General features: G+C 38.4%; 1 protein-coding gene and 1 non-coding gene across 2 annotated transcripts in view; both read left to right on the top strand.

Moving 5' to 3' along the window:
• AVEN (apoptosis and caspase activation inhibitor) overlaps nucleotides 1-27065 on the top strand; it is a 219285-nt gene that overhangs the window by 59443 nt on the left and 132777 nt on the right. The gene's annotated exons all lie outside the window — the stretch shown is intronic.
• Nucleotides 407-513, top strand: LOC136377783 (U6 spliceosomal RNA). The gene has a single exon (XR_010746413.1). It is a non-coding gene; the product is annotated as a U6 spliceosomal RNA (small nuclear RNA).

The raw sequence follows: 27065 nt of genomic DNA, 5'->3' as shown, positions 1-27065 counted from the left end.
AAATGGAGTCAATATTAGAATGTGAGTCAGAAGAGCAAATTCAGTCTGGTGTCATTATTTTTATGGGACACACAGTGTAATCACCTTAAGTAGAGGTTTGTTGATGGCATCCAACTCACTGACTGTTCAGAGACTGGTGACTCATCTTTTTACCCATCAGATGAGTATTTTTCTCTTATTACTTGCATTTTGGCCAATTATGGGTTTAAAAGCACTTTTATTCAAGGTTGGAGAAATATAAAATGTGGGCTGGTTAGCTTCAATTTTTTATCAGGTATTCTGCTAAAAAATTTACGGGGAAAATTGAAGTAGTGCAATAAAATTAATGTGGACTACTTGTGGATTTAATTGAATCAATTGTGCAGTCAGTTACTACGACAGTATCTGGCAATAAAAGATATGCATAGTGCTTGCTTTGGCAGCACATATACTAAAATTGGAACAACACAGAGAGGGTTAGCATGGCCCCTGTGTGAGGATGACATGCAAATTTGTGAAGTGTTCCATGTTTTTGAAGGTCAACTGTAATTGAAAAAGAAAAGATACTGCATAAATGTTTGAAGGTGATTCAGAATTCCTGTCTAACCCAGCAGTTATGCACATTAGTTTTTGATTTTGGTATTTATTTTAGCATTTATTTATAACTTTAAACTTAGCATAGTTTGGGGCTCATAGGTTGGTTTTCTTTTTATTTTTTGTAGTCTGTTTGCTTATTGATTTCTTTTCTTTCGTTTTTATTTAGTGAGAGGAGGAGAGGCAGGGACAGACTCCCACATGCACCCTGAATGGGATCCACCCAGCAAGCCCACTAGGGAGCATGCTCTGCCCATCTGGGGTGTTGCTCCATTGCTCCTCAACCGAGCTCTTCTTAGCACCTGAGGCAGAGGCCATGGAGCCATCCTCGGCACCCAGGGCCGACTCGTTTCAATTGAGTCATGGCTGCAGGAAGGGGAAAAAAAGAGAGATAGAGAGAGAGAATGAAAGAGAGAGAGAGGGGTGGAGAAGCAGATGGGTGCTTCCCCTGTGTGCCCTGACTGGGAATTGAACCTGGGAGATCCACACACTGGGCCGATGCTCTACCACTAAGCCAACTGGCCAGGGCTGCTTACTGATTTCTTAAGTGGCTTGTTTATCTATGATTGGTTTCTTGGGAGATCACAATTGTCACATCTTTGGATAGTGCTTACATTTCTTCTCTCTCTGCTACTGACTTACTATTTTCTTTTCATGTAGCATAAGCCTGAGAAGAGCTGCCGTGCTTTCTTCATACATGTTAGAGTGGGGCTATATCGGTTTACTTTTGAGAGGTGGAGTTCATTCTGTGGTCATAAAATATTAAGACTATCCTCTAGCCCTGGCCGGTTGGCTCAGCGGTAGAGCGTCGGCCTGGCGTGCAGGGGACCCGGGTTCGATTCCCGGCCAGGGCACATAGGAGAAGCGCCCATTTGCTTCTCCACCCCCCTCCTTCCTCTCTGTCTCTCTCTTTCCCTCCCGCAGCCAAGGCTCCATTGGAGCAAAGATGGCCCGGGCGCTGGGGATGGCTCCTTGGCCTCTGCCCCAGGCGCTAGAGTGGCTCTGGTCGCGCAGAGTGACGCCCCAGAGGGGCAGAGCATTGCCCCCTGGTGGGCAGAGCGTCACCCCTGGTGAGCGTGCCGGGTGGATCCCGGTCGGGCGCATGCGGGAGTCTGTCTGACTGTCTCTCCCCGTTTCCAGCTTCAGAAAAATACAAAAAAAAAAAAAAAAAAAAAAAAAAGACTATCCTCTAGGTAGGCTGACCTTGGGATGATTCTAATTTTAGTATACTACCTTTTGTAAATAAATATACAACCCAGGAAAAAATATCTCTAGTTTGTTAGATGTGCACATCCCAAACTTTCTAGATATTGCCAGATTGCTCTCCAAAGTAAAGATGAAATAGAATTTAGAGTTTAAAAAGAAAAAGTCAAATTGTGATGACTAAATACTTGACCTTTTGATTGAAACTTTGTTACAGAGCTATTTATATTATATTGGGCTGTTCTTGTGTTATTGACTCTTCTATCAATTTTCTTTGAAGAGTGGCATCATTTTTATTAACTTAATGGGTTAATGAGGGTATATTTGTGCAATGGTAAAACATCAATAACTGATTTGAATTTCTTCCTCATTAATTAGTTACAAAATACTTACTTTATCTCTTAGCATTTGTGGCTACCAAGTAAGAAGCTGTATGTACAGCATTTAAAACATTTTTAAAAATTAATTTACTGGTGTGACATTGGTTAATCAAATTATATAGGTTTCAGCGGTACAGTTCTATAATACATCATCTGTATATTGTGTGTTCACCACCCCAAGTCAAGTCTCCTTCCATCACTATTATCCCTCCTATATACATGAGGTTGGCCAAAGTAAGTTTATAGTTATTTGTATGGAAAAATAATCATAATATAAGAAGCAACTATAAAACTACTTTTGCCCACCCCTCTACATATATACATGTATGTATATGTGTGCATGTATACATATGTATGATTACACATTCCAAATGACTTATATCACATGTCTAAAATCCACCAATTGATTGAAAATCTTTAATGTTGTGCTTCTTTATGCAAGAGACAGTCATGCTATCCTATGGGATCAGGAGGTGCAGTCTTCTAAAAGTTACCCCAGTAGGAGTTGATAGATGAGGGGGAGGTAGGTTTCAGTGAGCCAGCAGCCATCCCAGCACATACCAACTATTTGGCTAATCTCCCTCAGAAGTTGAGATAACTCTGGTATAGTCATTATTGTCCCAGGGGAGTTGTCCAACAGGGGCTGCTCCAGAGAGAGAATGTGGTTAATGCATTTTTAGATTCCTAAGGGGAAAAGCATCATGACGTTTTGATGTGTGGAGAACCATTTTATCCCTTACTGCTATTCTCAGCAGCCTCATAATCTAAATGTATTTTTGTTCAGATATTTCCGTTTAGTAAGGATTTCTAGCACTTAAAAAATTGTAAAAGCTTAAAAATATATGATCAAGACTTGGCAGTGGTGATTTAATGCAGTCAAATTCAATTTAACTACTGTACTGAGATTTGACCTCTTACCCATATTTTATTGCTTTGTTTCAGAACAGATTTTAGTAATGAGCTATTGTCAGAAATAGTTTCATTTATTTTCTTCTCCTTCTCCTTCTCCTTCCCCTGCCCCTCCCCCTCCCCCCCTTCTTCTTTTTTTTCCAGAGGACAGCTTTTCTAATTCTTTTTTTTTTTTTTAATATTTTTTCTGAAGCTGGAAACGGGGAGAGACAGTCAGACAGACTCTCACATGCGCCCGACCGGGATCCACCCGGCACGCCCACCAGGGGCGATGCTCTGCCCACCAGGGGGCGATGCTCTGCCCCTCGGGGCGTCGCTCTGCGCGACCAGAGCCACTCTAGCGCCTGGGGCAGAGGCCAAGGAGCCATCCCCAGCGCCCGGGCCATCTTTGCTCCAATGGAGCCTTGGCTGCGAGAGGTGAAGAGAGAGACAGAGAGGAAGGAGGGGCTGGGGGTGGAGAAGCAAATGGGCGCTTCTCCTATGTGCCCTGACCGGGAATCGAACCCGGGACTTCTGCACACCAGGCCGATGCTCTACCACTGAGCCAACCGGCCAGGGCCATCTTTTCTAATTCTTGAAGTATTAAAGTAGGGTTTGGGCTTGGGAGAGGGAGTGGTCTTATAGGAATTTGCAGCGGAGGAGGCAACATTGTTGAGATATGTATTTGGCCAACTTCTTTTTTTTTTTTTTTTAATTTTTTTAATTTTTTTTTTTTACAGAGACAGAGAGTCAGAGAGAGGGATAGACAGGGACAGACAGACAGGAACGGAGAGAGATGAGAAGCATCAATCATCAGTTTTTCATTGCGACACCTTAGTTGTTCATTGATTGCTTTCTCATACATGCCTTGACTGTGGGGCTACAGCAGACCAAGTAACCCCTTGCTCAAGCCAGTGACCTTGGGTGCAAGCTAGTGAGCCTCACTCGAACCAGATGAACCCACGCTCAAGCTGGTGACCTTGGGATCTCGAACCTGGGTCCTCCGCATCCCAGTCCGATGCTCCATCCACTGCGCCATCGCCTGGTCAGGCTCAGCCAACTTCTATATTAGGCTGAATAACAATAACTACCTTAATTTGGGGTGGAGGGTGTAGATGAGATATAGGCATAAATATGTGTGTTAAAATAGTTCTTATTTATAGAACACCTGGCTGTACAATATTTTATTTAACCAAGATAACCCTTCAAAGTCAGTATTTGGACCATTTATAGATGAGGCAAATTAAGCTCAAGGAAGTTAGATGACTTACCTGCTGTCATATAACTAGTATGTGATGGAATTGTAGTATGAGTTCCTATCTGTCTAATTCCAAAACCTATTACTGTTCTTTATACTGAACTGTTGCCTTTTGCAGAATGCTTACAATTGGCTGTGCAGTGATAGGCTCTTTGAGTATATTCTATAGAAAATAAGTCATTAAATAGTTTGGAATAGTTATGTCTCACCCGCCCCCTGCCTTGTAGTAGAAACAAAACAAAACAAAACAAAAAATTATCTTTGTTAAATAGTTTGGTGCCTTTTTATCTGGCCATGACAATGGGAATATTACTCTCCTTACTTGCTACTTGTTTCATTTATACTGAAAAATATGGAAAACAAAATATGGATTTATTTCAACTCCCTGACTTGTATTATTATGACAGTGACTCAGGAGTTCTAATATGGAAATGCATTTTTCACTGCTGATAGTTATTAACTTGAGCAAAAAAGATAATTATGTGTTAAACTGTGTGTGCTATGTATGTGCAAATGAAATTCATCAGCTTCATATTAGGAAAATTGACAAGGCATCCCTATTGTTAATATTTTCTTATTACTTTTAAGATGTCTTATTTAGATATCTACGTCCTGTAATTTTGGGAGAAAAATAAAAAATGATTTCTGCCAGGGCTTGGAAAAAATTGTAATTGTGATACAGTGGTCCCTCGTCTATCGCAGAGGTTAGGTTCCGGAACCCCCCACGAGAGGGGAAAATTCACCAAGTAGTGACCTTATATTTATTTTATTATTTATATATAGTTTAAGGCTTTATAAACCCTCCCCACACTCTTATAAACCTTTCCCACACTGTTATTAACCTTTCCCACACTCTTATGAACACTTTCTAAGCTCTTAAACACTTTTCTATACTCTTAAACGTATGTAATTTTAACAACATATGAAATTCTATATGGATACTCACCAGTGAATATACTACAACTTGAATGATGGTTGTTTTAATTAATATTTTTAATATTATTTTCAAATTTTTAGGCTAGAAAATGCTTATTTTACTGCAACAATAATTAAAATAATAAATATATAAAAATACCTATATACTGCAAAATCCCATGATATAGTGAAAAATCTGCGATACAAAATTAGATATATACAATTTAAAAGTCTGCGGTACAGTGAATCTGCGAAAAGTGAACCATGATATGGAGAGGGATGACTGTATTCATACATAAATTCAGGGTTTTGTTTTTGTTTTTGAGAGAGACAGTGGAAAGGAGACAGAGGAGAAGCATCAATTTATAGTGTGTCACTTTAGTTGTTCATTGATTGCTTCTCATACATGCCTTGACTCAAGCTGAGTCAGTGACCCCTTGCTCAAGCCAGTGACCTTGGGCTCAAGCCTGAGACCTTGGGATCATGCTGATGATCTTGTGCTCAAGTTGGCAACCCTGCGGTCAAGCCAGATGAGCCTGTGCTCAAGCTGGCAACCTTGGGGTTTTAAACCTGGGACCTCAGAGTCCCAGGTCAGTGCTCTATCCACTGCACTACCATTGGTCAGGTCATAAATTCAGTTTAATCTCAGTACACCATTGGGTATTTTTGCAACTTGATGATCCCCATTTTAAAGTGAGAGAGTACTTATTTGCAAAGTGTTTCTGAATCCCAGGTTAATCTTTTTAGTTTTGATTGGAGGCTTGAATGAAGCTAGTTTTTAGTGTAGGCTAGTTTTAACTATATAAGAGCTGTATATGGATTTTTCCCTTATATTTTGACATCAGAACGGTATTGCAAGTTAATAATGCTGTGATTTGCCTAAGATGTAAACTGGGTTTCAGAATTAGCTAAGGTACTTGCCTATACCTATACTTAGAGCAGAAAGTAATTGGAGGCTCTCTCTGTTTTAAGCTGATAATGACAAATGGACCAAGTCGTGGGCCAAGTTTTATCTTTAGACCTCTGCCTCTTTTTTCTCTGTGGCACTCCCTTTTCCTTCCCATTTAGGTATTTGACTACCTGTTTCAGTGCCCAAGGCTTTTATACACTCATTTATGTTTTGCCTGCTCTCCGGCTGTCTTCAAGGAAGCCCATATTTGTACGTTTAATATTCCTGCTTACTGCTCATACTGTATATGGTCAGCAGGCCACAGCTGGAGAAATTGGAGGGAGTGTTGCTCGAGAGGCAGTCCATTTGGAGTGTTCATGTGCAGGACTATACTAGGAACCATTACATAAGTAAAGAAACAGGTACAGTGAAATCATTTTAGAGCAGGCTGCTTAGTGAGGTCCTTAGTGAGGTCTTGTCAAGTTAAGACCTTCCCAGTGCCCTGGTATTTGAATATTTGAAAGGTATGCCGAGAGATACTATTAAATCTGGTCTATGTGGGAGTATGCATGTCTGTCAGCTGTATGGTATAATTTCTAAATAAAAATTTGCTGCTTCTGATGGAACTTTAAAATCATGTATCTTCAGCACTACATACTTGATTTTCTTGTACCTAGTCACCACTGTGCCTGGTCGCTAGGAGCTGTACTAGTTTTACAATGGGATCATTTAATAAAATAACACCAATTCAACCAGAATATTTTAAGTCTTCTCCTTGTTATCCTTATCCTTTTTTCTTTCAAACTCAAAATCATAGTGAAAAAGTGAGCTTCTTCTTGTTTTGAAACCCAGAGAACAGAGATTAAGAAATATCATTGCATAATGAATAACTAGACCAAGTTAGTGATCACCTGGATCAGTGGTGGTCAACCTGGCCCCTACTGCCCAGTATTGGGTGTTCCAGCTTTCATGGTGGGCGGTAGCGGAGCAACCAAAGTATAAATAAAAAGATAGATTTAACTATAGTAAGTTGTTTTATAATGATTTATTCTGCCAAACTTAGCGAAAATCCGACATAAAGTACTTGGTAAGTAATTATTATTATATGCTTTAACTTGCTGTAACGCTGCTTTGTAAATTTTATAAAGTAAAGTTACTTCCCTACTTTATAAATCACCATTACTGTGGAACCAGTGGGCGGTTAGAAAATTTTACTACCAACAGAGATACAGAAGTGGGCGGTAGGTATAAAAAGGTTGACTACCCCTGACCTAGATGGTTTCTTTGAATACAAGTCTTAAGTCTCTTGCATTGCTCCTGCTCTTCTAATAACCAGCAGTTGACTTAAGAAAAATATAGAGCCACATATAAATTGCTTTTTTCTTGACCACTTGAGGTCTCTATTGCTTCTCTGAAGTGCCCTTTAAGATTCCCAACAGTGCCAAAGTCACTACTATTAGCTGAGTGAAGTTGGTATATTTTGAATTTTTGGTGTCTTTTTCCTCATTCTTCAAGGAGCATCATAGAATGTACACCCTTAAACAAAACAACCTCAGATATCATTTGGTTCCCATCTTTCACTTTTTAGATGAGGAAACTAAGACTCATATAGTTGGCTGTATAGATATCTGTTGGAGATGAATTGCTCAGATAATTATCTTTTCTGTAGGTCTATATACAGTGTGGTTTCTAATCATAGCAGTAGACACTCTACTGGATTCTAGTTTTTGTTTTGGAGAGGAATTTTAGTTGATTCCTTTGGAGTAAACTATTATCAGATTGGTATATATGTAGAAAGGAAGTAGAGTTCAGTTTTATTTCCCAGAGTTAAAAATTAGAAATATTCTTAAGTGTGTAGACTTTCCTAAACAGATTCACATAGGGTGAGAAAGAAACCTGGAGTATTATGTAAGCCTAAAGGTCCTGTCTGTTGTCTACTTTTGATCTGTCTTATCCTGATAACCCCTACTCCCTGTTCTCCCCTGGAATGGACACATGTATCTCTTTCCTTTGTCCATTTTCCATGTTTGTTTTTCTTAGACTTGGGATTCAAGTTATTATTCATGTTTGTAAATTATATCCTTCTAATATTTCTTGGATATGGGAACCCCAGAAGGGAAAAAACTGAGACTAATTTCCATATTTATCAGGCTCTTTAGGGACCAATTTAATTTTTATTTGGTATTTTTGTTTCCAATTTTTTTATTTTTTTTCTTCAATCCCTTGAGAGAACTCCTCTGTCCACATGGATATACAATAGTTTAGTACCCCAGGTAGTCTGGTATCACATGTTCAGAGGGTGCTTGGGAAATAATAATACAAAAGTACCACTTGGCAATGGAATACTATGGGGCCATGAAAAAGAAGGAAATCTTACCTTTTGCGACAACATGGATGGACATGGAAACTATTATGTTAAGTGAAATAAGCCAGGCAGAAAAAAAAATATGATATAACCTTACTCATTTGAGGAATCCAATGAACAATGTGAACTGAGTAACAGAACTGAGACAGAGGAGAGATCAAAGGGACCAGAGGAAAAGAGGACAGAGGGAAGGGGGATGATAGGATGGGATAAAGCTGAAGGGAAGGGGGGGAGGGCATAATGGGGAGGGGGTCAAGGAAGATGTTGAGGGGAATACGGGGGTGGGGGGATGCATTCGGGGCAATACTATACTAGAATCTATGTAAACACAATAAATTAAAATCAATAAAAAATATATTAAAGCAAAAAAAAAAAAGTACCACTTGGTTCAGAATGCACTGGTTCTCTGCCTAGAGAGGGCTGTTCTTCTCTCATTTTGATCCCCCCATTTTTCTGGACCAATTAATTTGTAGTTTTATACTGGAACAGTGAATTTTGAATTAGTCTTTCCAAAATAAGCCTGGCTGCTTTAACAGGGGGGATTAATTTACCCAAAGATTATATTTTTGGAAGATCCTATTTTAGAGTATAATAGAGAAACTGGGATTCTCTCTTTGTAGAAATAGAGTTTCAAGGTTCAAAATTTTACAGACATAACTATAGGGATATAATGAAAAGGAAAATATGCATGGACCACCTTTTCTTTCAAAATGTCCTTGAGAGAGAGAGACCGTGTGAATTGTGCATGGTGAATCCACTGGGTTGGGATACAATAGCCTGACTCTTAAGTATGCTTATTATAGCCTCTTAACGAGAGAGAATATGAATGTATGACATTTATTGTGATATGCAGTATTCTATGTGCTTGTGAATAAAGGCAAGGGGAGGAGGCTTGTTTGACTCTGTCCTACCTTCAGCATTTGTTGAAACGTTGATCAAGTGATCTTCTCTTGGTGGCAGTATATGAGAAACAATATCTTTCAAGGCGAGAGTATTGGAGCTCACTCTCAATTGTGATCCTGAAGGCAAGCTTTCCTTTCTCAATGTAAGAAGTCCAGCCTGTGTTGATTGCTGTAATTTTTGTTTATATTTTGTTTTTTCAAGGGAATGGGTGGGTCTTCTGACTGTTATTAGAGTGAGGAGATGCACATTACATTACTTTCTTTTTTTTTAAATTCAGTGCAAGGAGGGGAGGCAGAGATAGACTCCCACAAGTACTCCAACAAGGACCCACCCCGCAAACCCACTAGGGGGTGATGCTCTGCCCATCTGGGGTGTATCTCTGTTGCTCAGCAACTGAGCTCTTTTTAGTGCTTGAGGTGGAGGCCATGGAGCCATCCTCAGTGCCTGGGGCCAACTTGCTCCAATTGAGCCATGGCTGCAGGAGGGGAAGAAAGACAGTGAGAGAGAGAGAGAGAGAGAGAGAGAGAGAGAGAGAGAAAGAGAGAGAGAGAGAGAGAATTGCAAGGAGGAAGGGTGGAGAAGCAGATGGGTGCTGTGTGCTGTGACCAGGAATTGAACCTTGGACATACACACACTGGGCCAATGCTCTAACATTGAGCCAACCAGCCAGGACCTGAGATGCACATTTCAACCTTCTTTGGTACTGACTTGAACCAGGAACACATCTTTTCTTTTTTTAAACAGGATATTAACCTTGCTACATTAGTTTGTGCTTTTGTGACCACAAGTTTAGGTATCTCTTTTCTACATAAGAAATCACTGTTGAGAGTCAGTTTCCTACCCAAGGGACCTTGTAATATTGATTATTTTCCTTCTATCCAGGATGTTACTACACCACAGGAAGCTGACACAGAGGGAAGATAAAATATACTAGCCTGTGGTTCTATTGTCTAGGATATTTGTTTCATAAGTTCAGTTTCCTATCTCAGGATAGGAAAAGTACAATAAATATATATATTTTTAAACTTTGTCTCTTATCTTGGTATTTACATTTATTTAAAGTATTTGTAATAAAGATAGTTGTGTATTATGGTTACAAAAAAGATCCTTCTCCTGATACTTTAAAACCGTAATAAAGATGTATAAATTATAATTAGCTCCTAAGACACTTATCTCAAGTATTGCCCACTGGAGTTTTTCTTCCCAGACCTATTTATGGAGGGACCATGAAAAATATCCGATACAAAAAATGGCAAAATTGGTATTTGTTGAAGCTGGATGGTAAGTACATGGGTGTTGGTCATGTTTGAAATAATTTATAATAAAATACTTACAAACAAATAGAATCTCAAGAATATATTTCAAAATATTTTAAAGCACTTAAGGGGGAAAAGGGCCTTGCTCAATTGGGAAATTGGGCTCAAAACAGGAATCATTTGAGATTTTGGAATAATAGTTATGAGACTTCTTTAGTATGCACGAAACAATACTGGAGATGATCAATGAATGGAAATGAATAATTTATTATATAATTATAAAGTATTACATAATAAATTATGACATATTTTTGACATATGTTATCATGTCATATAAATTATGACATGATATTTTCTTTTGAAAAAAAATGTTGCTTTTCTTCAATATATCCTGCTACATATAAAATTTAGTTATATATGGTTTGTAATTTAAATACTTAGCCTCTATCTCACTCTCAACATCAAATAAATTACAGAGCCCACAAACCTGGAATCAGCTAAAAGCAACTAAAATGTTTGGCCCAATCTTATAGATGAAAAAATATTATAAAGGGGACTTTGTGGTATTTCTAACAATTGAGTTCTGTTGACTTCTTAGACTGAATTATGACTCCTAGTATGACAAATTTTCAGTTTTATTCCCATGCCTTACTTTTTGACTGCAAATGATGTAATTTTCTCAGATTTCTTAAATTTTTAGTTACTTTTGGAATATTCTAACCCAAATTATAGGTGTTTAGTCTTTGCTTACAAACTTGTAATTTATTCAAGTTGTAGGTCTTGGTTGCTTGATCATTGTTGAGAAACAGAATAGCTGAGGAGTTTTCTGCATCTCTAAGCACACTGTTTTGCAACCTGGGCCCACAAGGGCTAGCAAAAACTAGTGCTTCATGTAACTCATCCTAGGAATTTTAAAGTATTGCTTATGTCTATATGGAATCAAATGCAGCTGTCAAAATGCAGAACACCTGTGTGGATCCTCTAGATGGCAGAACAATTACAATGAATATACCTTAGGAGCCAGTTCAAGAAGTGTCGAGAGGGGAGAGCAAGGAGAGATGGGGTGAGTAAGGGGCCTTCTAGCTAGCAGGGCTATAGGCTTTCCATTTCAACCCAACCAGGTTTGATTTACTTTTATGTGTTTTATATATCTTGATGTTTGATCTAAGATCTTGTTTAAAAGAATGTAATACTGCTAACAATGATGGGATATCAAAGGTCCAAATATCTTGAGTTGTGCATACCAGTAGCAAACCCCAGGTTTCTGTGGGGACTTAATGCATTGATCCACATGCCTGAGCATCTCTAGAGATTGTAGTCGGCTCATCCCAACACATATGTTGATGAATTCTAGGGTGACTGCTGGCCTACTTCGATGCTCTTCTTACTTTAATTTCAGAGAGGATGAGGTATGGCATAAGCTTTACTTTGAAAGAGTTCACCATTGTTGGCATAGATTTAACGAATAAATCTGATTAAGTGGCTCTGACACTCAGAAAGTTTGACTTGATACTTGTATAGATTCATTCTTCACTCAGAGGAAGAGAATATAGAATAATTGTAAGATTTTTAAAGTCTGTCACTTTCCCACTCTTATCTTTGAGGAGGAAGCTGATTGTAATATCACTTCAGTTTCTCCTGCAAAATTTCTTTTCAAATTCTACTGTAGTCACTTTTTAATAGCAGGACCAATTTAGATCTTTTTGGACCATTGATGAAGTTCTAGATCACAATGTTATGGCAAATGGTGATTTCCATATGCAAATAGCCTGACCAGGCGGTGGCGCAGTGGATAGAGCATTGGACTGGGATGCAGAGGACCCAGGTTCGAGACCCCGAGGTCGCCAGCTTGAGTGCGGGCTCATCTGATTTCAGCAATAGCCCACCAGCTTGAACCCAAGGTTGCTGGCTCCAGCAAAGGGTTGCTCGGTCTGCTGAAGGCTCGTGGTCAAGGCACATATGAGAAAGCAATCAATGAACAACTAAGGTGTTGCAACGCGCAATGAAAAACTAATGATTGATGCTTCTCATCTCTCTCTGTTCCTGTCTGTCTGTCCCTGTCTATCCCTCTCTCTGACTCACTCTGTCTCTGTAAAAAATAAAATAAAATAAAAAAAATATAGCAAATAAAGGATAAAATTTGCATCTGTATTTGTACATTTCATATCATATAACGTACTTAACAGATCTGATGTCTTTATAGCCATTATTTCAGTATGACTGCCCCAGAAAGTTCTCTACTTTGGGACTTTTCTACACTTGTCCTGTTTGCTCATAACTAGTGAATTGAAGCTGAGGTATATTTTAGGATCACTATTCTGCTTGTTTGATGAGACTGCACTTGAGAATGTATAGGGCATATTTTCACATTTATTTAACACATCTAACAACTAGTTCTGTGCTTACATTGGGAACAGACAAATCAATGAGATGTGGTTCTCATTCTTGAGGCCCTCACCCATGAGGATGCAGAGTTTGGTAGGCAAGATAAGTGCGTGAATAGGTTTCCAATGTAATGTAACAAGGTGTCATAAAAGAGTTGTGACTGAAGTACTTTGTAAGTTCCTAGGCATGAGAAACTCTTCTGTAGGTATGACTTACTGCAGGTTACCCAGAAATTCCTGCCTGCAGAGGACTATGACCTTGCAATACCTATGAAGGAAGACATATAGCTGATGAAAGATTAAATAGAGTACACCATGTTATGTATTAAGCCCGATAGGTTTAGATGACTCACTCCCTAGCACATTTAGATTATTACACCAAGAAAATTCTGTAACCATTAAAGTATTAGGTTAACTGGACTGGAAACTGTCTTTGAATTCTGCTACCCAAAAAATCACATTATACATTCATATGATGATAGTAAACAGAAAGGCCACGTATAGGCCACATATACTGATGACAAAGTATGACTTCAAACTATGGGTCTATAAAAATGGTAGTGTTTTCTGGTTGATCTGCATTCTTGAGTTATTTCACTAGTACCTCCAATACCATGTGAAAAATGGAGTTTGGCAGGATCTTCAAACAACTGTTAAAGAATAAACTAGTAGCAATTAATGAGTACATAGGACTGGAAAAATGCTTTAAGAATTCTCTCATATGCCATTGTTTCAAGCAAACTGTGTAACTATAGATAACAAGGTGTCAGTGCGGTTTGTAGTTATTCATGGAGTTATTATTCTTTAACACATCACCTATAATAGGCTCTGAGTCTAGCAGGTCTAAGACACAAATGACTGATGTTTTGAATCAAGGCTGTTGCCACTAATCAAAGGATAAACTGCACCTGTGCTCCATGTGGAATGATTGGTGGCTCTGCTTTGTCCTTTGCAGCTAGAGCTGCATAAAAGATGCTAAAAAGGGGAGAGGTGGCATACGTGCGTGCATGTTTATAAGAAGAGCTCTTGTTCTGTCTCCTTTGTTGAGCTCTCAATAGATTCTCAAAAAAAATTATTATTATTATTTTTAATTTTTTTAAATTTATTGATTTTAGCAAGAGAGAGATAGGAACATCAACCTGTTCCTGTATGTGCCCTGACCAGGGATCGAACTGGCAACCTCCGTGCTTTAGGATGACACTCTAACCAACAGAGCTATCTGGCCAGGGCAATATTACTATTTTTTTTTTTGCCAATTTTTGTTGAAGACTTTTGTAAAACACAATAGTTTTGCTTATAAAAGAGATGTCTCCTCTTTTATGAATTCATATTTCCTTAAGAGCCTGTTCCCTAGCTTCCTCCCTGCCCCCATTTTATAATAGTAATTTATGTGCCACATACTAATTAATCTTTATCATAGGATTATTTTATAAGCTATCCTTAGGAGTCTCTTTCTCATTCAGAGAGATTCTTTCCCATTTCGAGTGTGTTGATAATGTTCTCAATTTCCTGAGTAGCATCAGCATTACTGTGTGAACCAAGGTGAAATTCTGCACCGATTCTCTCATTCTCTAGGTTCCTTTTCTGTTATTGTCTGGTTGCTTGCCGGCATTTTCCTTCTATTTTATCATCATCTGTGAATTTTATTAATGTGATATTTACTGCCACTTTTAAATTATTAATGGAGAAAACTGAAATGGTACTTTTATCTTTAATAGTTGATGCTGTAAAAGTGTCAACTGCAGTGAAAGCATCTTTCATTCGGTTGCTGTCATGCGTCTCTGTAGTGCATTTGTAATGTGACTTGAAATGATAGTGCTCACATCTCATTTGCAGCTAGTTCACACTGACAGGATATAATCATCTGTTGATATCACAGCCACTTCTCTAGCTATGGATTGTGATGTCACAAACCAGAGATTATTCTCTCTCAGCAGGGAGAAGCTGGAGAAGAGAGGAATCTCCATTATGAACCATTGTCATTATTCAAATCTGGTCAATTCATGAAGAAAAGTAACCTTGATAAAGAACAAATATACCAGCTAGTTGAAATATATTGTTGAATTAAGCTTGAAAAACTTTTCCATTGTACTGAAATAGAAGAAAGTCTTTCAAACAGTTTAAGGAAAATTTGAAAGTTACAATAATGCAGATAGTAGTAAATTTTTATTTATTGGATTTAAAAGTATTATGTAGTGCCAGTCCCTTTAAATTAAATGTTAACACTTAAAAGTGAATTTTAGGTATATTTCTAATTTTATATACAAAACTATGTTGCTTGCTATTTCAGACAAAGATGACATATGAATCTAAAAAAAGTCAACAAAGACACTTAATGGAAATACTTTATTTTAACCCTGAATACCTACTTTTATTTTCTTATGGTTTAAATAAAAAGTTTATAGCTTTTGGGTGATTTAAAGTGTACAGAATCTAAGGATATCGTAATATCATTGCAAGGATGGGGTAACCAAAATATTTGCCCCATTTCTATGAATAATCTAATGATATACAATCCTATTACTTTTATAATACAATACTTTTATACAACATATTCATAAAATACTTTAAATTATAGAAGCAAGTAGGCAGTCATTGACTACTTCCCAAGAACATTCAAAAATTTTTTAATTGTTAAATCTATCAACACAAGAGAAAAACTCTTATAAATCAACTAAGTACTAGTACTAGTATAAAATTTCTTATCCATTTGTACCCATGAGATGTTAAGAAATTTTCACATTTTTAGCACATCATTGATAAAAGTTAGCTAACTGTTAAAATTAGCTAGTATTTTTTATTTTTCACTTTTTTACTAAAATGAAGAGGAAAATGTAGATTATTCCACATAACGTAGTGTTTTAAAGCTATTTTTAAAGTTAAGTAACTATTATGCAGGATGGATTATTATAGAGAAAAACCCTGATTTAGATAGGAAAGAAATGAAGACTCATGGGACTGATGCTGACCAGAACTAAAGGGGAGGAGAGGAGTGTTGGTTTGCCCATCCGTTATAATTAGAGATAAGTCATAGAAGCAAAGTCCCCAAACTGGTGGGACATGAGTGTCTGTGTATATTACAATGAATAAATAAAATCCAGAAGACTTCAGATATGTAATTCTATACCCCCTTCCATTCATTGGAAACAAATTGAGCATAATGTTTTTAACCTCATATTTTTGCCAAAGTTAAATTCTTCAATTATGATTTTGAAGTATTGATTAATATTTTTCAATAACAAAATATATACATACTTCCAGAGCATATCAGTTTACAGAATATAATAAGGAGGAAAAGGTGAAAAGAATCCTGAAAGGTTCAGGTAAATCTTAATGTAGGTAAAAAAAAAAAAAAAAAAGAAAGAAAAAAGCTATACTTTACTTTTAGTTAGGACTGGTAATACAAAGTAACTATTTTGAATTTCTTAATAAAATTTTTCTCTGCAACAGATTGGTGTATTACACTATCACTGCTTGTATTTAAGTTACTGCTTTCTTTGGTACTGGAAAATGATGGTTGAATTTCTGTAATGAATTCAGATGCAAAAGACATGATATTCAAGGTTATTTATAGATTGTTTTGAAAAGGGTGATGGGATCATGTAATTTACTCTATTAACATTTGAAGAAAGGAAAGAATTCAGTGAAATGGAAGAGAATCATTTCAAATTTTACTTTTTTTTTTTTTTGACAAGTACTGAATAATTACTTCTGATAAATTTCCTTGTATTTTCAGGTCGCTGTAGTCAGGTGTCATTTGCTTCTGTTTCCCTTACCTCCTGTCTTCGAAGATAACAGAAATATATTATTTGTTGTAGGGCTTCTTTATGAAAAGATTAAGTAGCATTGAACTTTTCCTATTGAAATCATGAAAACTAATATGGTTGAATGTTGGCTAAAAATCTATGTAGGGAATTAAAATTCTGCCAGTCCTGTGTGTGTGTGTGTGTGTGTGTGTGTGTGTCTAGAAGTCTCTTTATGGGGTGATTTCTAGGAAATTTCTAAAAGGCCCTATATCCTTTGATATTCTTTGATGGCTTCAGTAGTTCTTTGCTTTTTACAGTTTGGACCATTGATCTGAGTTAAAGCTGTTAAAATACCAGGCATATTTTTGTTCTATTGTTAAATCCAAAAAATGCCCTTATTTAGTCTCAGTACCTTCAAGGTAAATTAATGCCATTTTACTTAAGGGTTATACCTAGTTTACTAGAGATTGTTTTTCTTTAGTGTGAATGAGAGTGACATCACAGCCTGCTTTTATTTTTGTCATGATAAAAATCAGTCATTGAGCTTTTTTTTTTTTTTTTTGCATTAATAGAAATAATAAAAACCACATGATTTTTTTTCTTGTTTTACCAAGTGCCCTGGGGAACAAATTTCATTAGGAGATGTTCCGTTAATAGCATCTGTGAATGGCTCTTGTGCCCCATTCAGGGCTCTCCTCGTGCATTTTTTTCGAAGCTATTAAATAATACAAAATTGGGATTTTATAAATGAAGACAAAGATGGGACAAATCTAGTGAAAATTGAATGGGATTATTGAGGTGCTTTATTATCTACTTATGAATGATCAGTTTATGTAGCATATATAAAAACAAGGCTTTACCTCAGACGCCTTGAGTCTGCACAAAGCTGAAGGGAGGATTGCATCAAATTTAAATCTCCTGGCTCATTCACAGCATCAGCAGGTTTAGTTTCATAGTCAAGCTATAAATTAATGTTATAAAATTAAATCTTACCTGGTCGTGGTTCATTGGAAGCTCAGTAATGTGAACTCTGGCTGGAAATAGTAAGCATCGATACCTGCAATGCCTTCTTTCCTTTTCTTGTTTTCCCTTGCCACTCTGTTTGATTTCTTGCTGTGTCTCTGTATCTGTGCTCCTGGCAATCCTGTAGCACTAGTTAGGGCAGCATGCAACAGATGAAGATTTCATTTGGATAGGTTTACAGACATAGAAGGTGAATTTTGCCTCTATCTGATAACAGCAGTTGATCTGATCACGGACAACTTGAGTGTTCAGAATTTATTAAAAATTCATTTGAGTGTTTCAGCAATGAGAAATCCCGGCTCTTCCTATAGACGGTTTGCTTTCTGGAAAAGTTCTGTCCATATTTCAGAATTACATACAGTCCTGAGTCAAGTTGCTTAAGAAATTATCTGGGCTGGAAGCATGGATATTATCTCTCTTATGTCTTGTTTTTCCCTTTACCAACTTTCAGTCTGTTAAGCTTCTTTTCTGCAGAGGATGAAGGGATTTCTTCTTCTCTCCTCTGAGTGCTTCTGTAACACAGTTCTGGCACAGTGTTTTTGAATAGAGAGGGAGAAATCCAAAAGGAAGTACAGCTTTATCATATCTTCGGACAGTGAGCACGCTTGGAATGAATGAAGAGCTGACATGAGCTATTCAAAGCAGAGGCACACTGATGGGATGACGCTTTCATACATAATAAACCCATTAATTACTTCTGATGGACAGCGGTGTGCTCTGAAAGGAAACAAGGAAGGCGCAGATGATCACATTTGGTTTGATAGGTGCTCTCTGAGCAGCTTTGTCATTGAGAAGTGAATCCAGGAAGAGCTGCAGCTTTGGAATGTGATCAGGTGGAATGGCTGGAGTTGTTTTGGCAGACAGTTAAGTGACGTATCTTGGGAGGAAAAAGAGAGCTGAGCACAGAGGTAGCTGGAATAAGTTTCCAAAATGCTCTCAAAAATGTTCATTTCCCCGTGTTAGTCCTTTTGGCCGGAAGAAAGGACTCTGTATTAACCTTTGCATTATTTGCAGAGATTTTGCTGAGCTCTTTTCTCTTTATACAGTTTTCCCTAAAGAAGGAAAATATTTTTTAAACAGTCTTTGAGATAAGAAAAGTCTATTGTGAGTTTTAAAAGATTTATAACAGAGAAAAGGCTGCTTTTTGTGAAAGGGACACCTATTTATACATATTTTTTAGGTGTATGCATTTTAGTATAAAATTTTAGTAGGGTCTTCATTTTAAAATTTTCTTAAATTATGTGTGGGCTTCTGAATAGTTGTATAAAAGGATAGATCTAAATGTGTCAACCTCATAATCTGTGTACTTCAGTTTTTAAATATGAAAAGATATTTTTTCTACTTGTTCATAGAGTCCTTTAGGAGTGTTTCTGGACAATAGAATGCTTATGATTTTTTTTAAAATTATGAGAAATAGCAAACATATATAAAACTATTAAAATATAGTATATGAACTTCTATAAACCCATTACACAGATGTAATAATTACCAAGATTTTGCCACATTTAGCTTCATTTAGTTGTTTTCTTAGCTGAAATATTTTAAAGCAAATCTCATTTTACCCTCTCATTCTTTAGTATGTATATTTTTAAAGTATGGACACTTTCCCACATGACCACTGTATTATTACCACACCTAACATAACAATTAACAGTGGGGTTAATTGTTAATAATTCTTTGGGGTGGTATAATCTCACATTTCTCATGATCTAAAAACTCTCTTTATATAGTTTCTTTTCTTATTAGAATCTAGACAGAGTCCACACTTTATAATTAGTTATTAGGCCTTAGAATTTTAAATATTAACTTAGATGATCACCTGTGAGAAGTAAAATTCAGTTTTAGCCTACCTGTGGTGGCGCAGTGGATAAAGCATCGACCTGGAATGCTGAGGTCACCAGTTCAAAACCCTGGGCTTGCCCGGTCAAGGGTCAAGGCACATATGGGAGTTGATGCTTCCTGCTCCTCCCCCTACTTCTCTTGCTCATTTTCTCTCTTTTGCTCCTCTCTAAAAATGAATAAATAAATAAAACTAATAAAAAAAATTTAAAAATTCAGTTTTATAGTGGTCTTCTATGCACACTTATAATATGAATATATAAGAGAACATATCGCTAGCGTATTTTTTGACATTATTTTTTTTAAGATTCATCGTTTTTTTTTTTGTTTTTTTCTGAAGCTGGAAATGGGGAGAGACAGTCAGACAGACTCCTGCATGCGCCCGACCGGGATCCACCCTGCACGCCCACCAGGGGCTACGGTTTGCCCACCAGGAGGGGATGCTCTGCCCCTCCGGGGCGTCGCTCTGCCGTGACCAGAGCCACTCTAGCGCCTGGGGCAGAGGCCAAGGAGCCATCCCCAGCGCCCGGGCCTTCTTTGCTCCAATGGAGTCTTGGCTGCGGGAGGGGAAGAGAGAGACAGAGGAAGGAGAGGGGGGTGGAGAAGCAAATGGGCGCCTCTCCTATGAGCCCTGGCCGGGAATCGAACCCGGGTCCCCCGCACGCCAGGCTGACGCTCTACCACTGAGCTAACCGGGAGATTCATCGTTTTATTTAAAGTTTTTCATGACTTGTTCAGGAGTATGTGGTTCACGATTTTGCCCCAAGCTATTGAGGCTCCTTTTGGTCTGGACACACTTGATCATATAATTCCAGGGCCAATTCTACTCTAATGCTTGAAAAAGACCATCTTGCTCACCAAAAACAATAGAGTATCACTGTAATGAGTACTCAAGGTTTAAGCCAATGATTATGAAGCCATTTCCAACATTTGCATGCAACCTAGAGTTCTGTGACTATCTAAGAAGAGAGAAGTAAAAATCAAATGGGGCCATTGTGTTCATGAGGACCAATGGCTGTAATATATAATTATATATGATTATATAATATCAATTTCTTATATAATATTTACATATATTTCCAATAATATCAGGTTTTTTTTTCCCCTATGAGATTTCTATTTTCCTTTTAAATTGGAACTCCTAGCTCCTTTCTGAAACAGCAAAGCATTTGGCTCTCTACTTAACTCTTCCAGGAATACATTAACATTAATTAGGTCCTGAAATAATTTGTGTACTGCTCTCTCCCCTGTTGAAATTCATTCTCATGCATATTCTGTCTCCCCCACCCCTCCATCTTCCAAGTTGGCTAGATGAATGAGAATGCGAAGGTGAAATATGGGGAGCCCTTGAAGGGGCATGGTGGAAATTATAACTAGGCTCAAAGCACGACGGAGGACCACACTCCCATTTCTACGGAGGGGTATAGAATCCTGCTCTCCCAAGGGGTTCATGTTGTGGTTCCTGTCATATGTCATCTTATGGCATGACTGATAGCTTTGGATAGCACTTTTTTATGTTCTCACATTATGCCCTGTTCCTTAAATCTTACTGAATAAGGAGTATAGGATTGTGTTTATTACCTATGTGTGTGCTTTTCTGAGAACTCACTAAATAGCTACTCTGGCCATTGTATACATATATGCTGAATAGAAAAAGGTGAGCTGAAATGCTTCTTTTTCCAAGTTTTCTTGGTAATTTTTTTCTTTGTAATTAAGTGGGTACTTTGCAAATGTGCAGGTTCTCCCCGAGACCATTGTATGATTAGTGAGAGTGGTTATCGAGGGAACTAGGACAGTAGATTGTGAGAATATTTTGTGTGCAGGTCCCCACTCAATTTCAAGTCATCATCACTCAGTGCACTAGCTGTAAACTGGATAACAGAAAAACATTGACCGAAGCAGTGACTGCAGAGTCCCAAACCAAAAATAGGTGACCTCTGCCATCATGAAAATCACTTTATCCCAAGGTTTTGTTCTTGGTATTTCTGATATTGATCTTGTTTATAGAAAACTGCATTTATTTCTATTTTCTATAGGATGGACTTTATGCTTTGAAGGAAGGAACTGTGTCTGTGAGTAATACTGTTCAGCGGTCTAGAAGATCTAGTAGCTAGTCGGGTGGCTGGCTTGTCCTCCCCACTCCACACCCCCATGTGAGGAGGGGCGAAGGTCTCAGGAAAATGGGCTTTATGTTCTCTTGGATGCATGTTAATAAAGCATAATCTTCTTGTGCTCAGATGTTTCAACTCCCATTCTTATGTTTAATCTACACTTTCCTGTTCACACCATAAAGTTGATCAAACACCTTTAGAAGTTTCATAGGCATCATAGATTTTTAAAGAACTTTATTGTAACTTAAATGATTTTCCCGCCACAAAGTTCTTTTTTGTAAGAATATTTGGTCCATACCTAGAAGTACGCTCACAGCTGTTTTTGAGTCTGCAAAATTATTACTACTTTTATAAAGAAAATAAAAAAAATATTGTCCTCTTTATGTTTTTCAGTTCTCAGATAAATAGGATTTGTGGTCAAAGATTGCTTTTGTGGCAACTACTATTTTTTAGGGCATTTAAAATATTCATAATCTCAAGTACGATTATTTTTCAGTTAATATGCCAAGAAAAATGTTGCATTTTAAGCAAGTATTTTATTTTTTTATTTATTTTATTTTTTTGTATTTTTCCGAAGCTAGAAACAGGGAGGCAGTCAGACAGACTCCCGCATGCGCCTGACCGGGATCCAACCAGCATGCCCACCAGGGGGTGATGCTCTGCCCATCTTGGGGCATTGCTCTGTTGCAACCAGAGCCATTCTAGCGCCTGAGGTAGAGGCCATGGAGCCATCCTCAGCGCCAGGGCAAACTTTGCTCCAGTGGAGCCTTGGCTGCGGGAGGGGAAGAGAGAGACAGAGAGGAAGGAGAGGGGGAGGGGTGGAGAAGCAGATGGGCGCTTCTCCTGTGTGCCCTGGCCGGGAATCGAACCCGGGACTCCTGTACACCAGGCTGACACTCTACCACTGAGCCAACTGGCCAGGGCCATTAAGCAAGTATTGTAGAATCATAAAAGCTCTTTCTTAAATAAATATGTTTGATGGACTAGAACAGGGGTCGGGAACCTTTTTGGCTGAGAGAGCCATGAACACCACATATTTTAAAATGTAATTCTGTGAGAGCCATACAATATGTTTAACACTAAATACAAGTAAATGTGTGCATTTTATGTAATATCAACACTTTTAAAGTACTGAATTCTTTTTAATAATGTTGTTATGCTGTTGCTAACCAATGATGAATAAAGTACTTCTTACCATTAATGTGACTTCTGGTGCTGCATGGTTTTGCTGATGGCTTTGTAGTCTGGTTGATACATGGTGAGGTTAAGCTTCATGCAGGCGTTGAGACTTCCATCCGTTAAACATGATCGTAGGTTGGTCTTAACGTTCTTTAGATGTGAGAAAGACTGCTCACATGCATATGTACAGCCAAACATTGTCAGTACAGCAACACTCACACGCTGCAGTGTGTGGTATGTGTTGGGAAGCGCGTTCCACGTTTTGACAATCAGCTGGTCCGTGGGTTGAAGTTTTTTCTTTTCTCCCCACTTGTGTTTGCTCGCCAACTGCTTGTTGTCATACAAGTCTTTCCAAATCTTTATTCAGTGCCTTGAACTTATTCACCCACATGTCTGAGGCCTTCAGATCAGCAGCTTGTAGGTCAAAATCTCTTCAGAACACCGAGGATGTAACTCAGGTTGGTGCTGTCCACTGCACACTTGTGTGGATGGGTGATGAACTTAAAAAGACGAGCGCGCTCACGAAATTCTCCAAAGCGCACTTTGAATGACTGCAGGAAATTAGATGTGAAGCCCGCTAGCTGCTGGAGATCAAGATGTTGAGCAGGGTCACTTGCTGTGCATGCATCTTTAAACTGTCCCAGTTTTTTTTTTTTTTTATTATCTTAAGTAACAGTTTTATTGTTTTTGTCAGGTATTTTTTTTTTCTTCTGAAGTTGGAAACGGGGAGGCAGTCAGACAGACTCCCGCATGTGCCTGACTGGGATCCACCCGGCATGCCCACCAGGGGGCGATGCTCTGCCCATCTTGGGGCTTCGCTCTGAAGCAATCAGAGCCATTCTAGCGCCTGAGGCAGAGGCCACAGAGTCATCCCCAGCACCTGGGCCATCTTTGCTCCAATGGAGCCTTGGCTGCGGGAGGGGAAGAGAGAGAGAGAGGAAGGAGAGGGGGAGGGGTGGAGAAACAGATGGGTGCTTCTCTTGTGTGCCCTGGCCGGAAATTGAACCCAGGACTCCTGCACGCCAGGCCGACGCTCTACCACTGAGCCAACCGGCCAGGGCCCTGTCCCAGTTTTTCAAAGTGTAGTAAATGACCTTTTTCAAAGTTGGTGATGAAGAGTTCCAGCTTGTGTTCAAATGCAAACACTGCTTGTTGAAGGGATAAGACTGTATTTCCAACACCTTGCATTTTCACATTGAGCTGGTTCAGATGTTCAGTCATGTCCACGAGATAGTAGAACTTCAGGAGCCACTCAGTGTTAGCTAACTCAGGATGCTCGACATTTTTCATTTCAAGAAAAGTCCGGATTTCGCTCAGAGAAGCCACTAAACGGCTGAGCACCTTCCTTCCTGACAACCAATGCACATTGCTGTGCAGAAGCAGACCAGGATAATTATTACCAACTTCATCTTCAGTGTTTTAACCTGGTGATCATTTAAAGCTCGGGAAACAATAAAGTTGACCACCCAAATGACCAGTGACATCACCTCACCAAGCTGCTCATCACACATCTGAGCACAAAGCGCCTCCTAATGTAGGATGCAGTGAAAACATAGGATGGGTCTTTTTTCATATTCACGAAGAAGTGCTATGAATCCTCTGTTTTTCCCCACCATGCACAGAGCACCATCAGTACACACCGAAATAAGTTTAACCATTGGTAGATTTTTTTCTTTAGCGAACTCAGTGAAAGACTTGAATAAATCTTCCCCTCTTGTTGTCTCTTTCATAGGCAAAACAGCAAGACTTTCCTCACGTAGTGTGTCACCAACAGCGTACCTTGCAATCACACTGAACTGGGATAAATAGCTTATGTCTATTGACTCATCCAAAGTGAGAGAAAAGAATGGTGCTGCATTTATGCCCTTCACTTGTGTTGCCTCAATTTGATTCACCATTATGATGGTACGATCGTGAACAGTTCTTGCCGACATAGGCATTTCTTTTATTCATTTGATTATCTTGTCTTTATCCGAAAAGTCGTCAAAAAGCTCATTGGCAACATCAAGCATGAATGTTTTGGCATACTCCCTATCTGTGAATGGCTTTCCGTTTCTCACAATTGCTAAAGCACTAGCAAAGCTAGCCGAATTTCAGTCACCTTGTTGACAGCAATTCCAAACACGGAGTTGCTGCTGACTAGCTTGCACTCTGCACAGTAGTTCTTGACATGCTTTCTTCCTGCTGTCCCCACTGGATATTTCGATGCAAATGTAGTATGGCGTGTGTCGAAGTGCTGCTTTATATTTGACCGTTTCATCGATGCAATATTCTCATTGCATATTAGACACACTGCAGAACCTGCTCTCTCCACAAAGGCGAATTCCTCTGTCCATTTCTGCTGAAAAGTACAATACTCCTTATCTTTTTTTCTTTTAGCCATCTTCTTCATCAAAAGGGTTTCTGCAATTAGCTAGCTGACTACTTGATTAAAAGGAGGGAAGTTTACTTCCTGACCTCACAACGACCCGTGTACGTTTGGCATTAACCAATAAAAATTTGGTGTTGTCCGGAGGACAGCTGTGATTGGCTCCAACCACCCGCAACCATGAACATGAGTGGTAGGAAATGAATGGATTGTAATACATGAGAATGTTTTATATTTTTAACATTATTATTTTTTATTAAAGATTTGTCTGCGAGCCAGATGCAGCCATCAAAAAGCCACATCTGGCTCGTGAGCCATAGCTTCCCGACCCCTGGACTAGAACATGTGATGTCTTGATTTGAACTAATAAAGCTGTTATACCAACAAATTAAGCCTTTGGAATTAAGTTGTAAAAGTAAATAAATTGAATTGCATGAAAAAAATATACTTGTTTGTTGCTCTTGTTAAAGATGTCAAATCTTTGTTGGTTTATATGGGTCATTCTAGATCATTTGAGCTCATTAATTGTAATAATTGACAAACATTTGATTCCTTACTAGGTAGATGACACTACTTTAGGTTCTTTGAATGTATTATGCACCTACTTGTCATAGCTTTGAGGCAGAGACTGTTATTTCCATTTTCTTTTAAAAAATTTAATTTTCAATTCCAGTTCACATTCAGTATTATTTTTTGTTAGTCTCAGCTGTACAGCATAGTATTAGACAATCATATACTTTACTAAGATTCTCCCCAATATTTCCAGTACCCACCTGACACTGTACACAGTCACTTCTATTTTTTAAAGGAGGAAACTGAGATACAGGGAGGTGAAATAACTGGCTCAAGTTGACGCAGCTAATTAGACCTTAAACTGTGTTACGAATCCAGTAGGATTCCCTCCTGAGGAAAAGATCAGGGAGCTGTGCCTGTTAATGGTGAGACTCTGAGGATAGTTTTAGGAGTAGTACACTCCACCAAGACTAGCTCTGCAGTTTCTGTGAGATCACATATGAGTCTCATAGTTGACTATCTTAGAGAATAAGACAGGGAATTTAATTTAGAAGGGCTGTTTCCTTCCCAGCTTCCATGCTTAGAATTTATAAAGGGGTGCTTTTCTTTTCTGTCCACACTTGTTTACTTTCTTCTTTTATAGCCTCTCAAATAGCAATATATTTTAGAATACTAGTCATTTATGTTTAAAGACATTTAAACTAAGCGTGGTGCTATGAGAGAATTATGAACTAGATTTATCACACGTTATAATAACATGAATTATTAAGAAACAATTGCTTTCTTCATGTGTCTCGCATTCAGATAAACTAATTGTGTTTTTATCTTCTTTGGACTAGTCTTATTTTTCGTATTTTAACTTCCTTGGTTCATTTTTCTATGACAGCAGTCACTTTAGTCACCTCAGGGCCTTAACCTGTGTGCTGGTGTTTGGCCCTTTTTAACCTGTCCTCCTCCAGATTTTGACTTCTCTCAGTGGGGCGTAGACACCACTAGAGGTCTCCAGCCCACATGGTAGAAAACTCTGATATTACAGGCACACCCTACTCAGTGGAATAGATATGTGCCCTGGGAGATTGGTTATTAATATTTCTCATTAAATATTTATTAAGTGCTCCTTATGTTCCAGGTTCTAGATGATGCTATGTTCTGGGGGATAAAAAAAGAAAAAGAAAAAGAAAGATAAGGTCTCTGCCTCCAAGAGCACTATAGTCTAGTGAGGACACTAAAGTGTGAGCAAATGATCACAAAGCCGTTTGGCAGGCACGGCCC

The sequence above is a fragment of the Saccopteryx leptura genome, chromosome 6, assembly GCF_036850995.1.
Source record: "Saccopteryx leptura isolate mSacLep1 chromosome 6, mSacLep1_pri_phased_curated, whole genome shotgun sequence".
NCBI lineage: Eukaryota > Metazoa > Chordata > Mammalia > Chiroptera > Emballonuridae > Saccopteryx > Saccopteryx leptura.
This window is presented reverse-complemented; position numbering and strand designations above follow the sequence as displayed.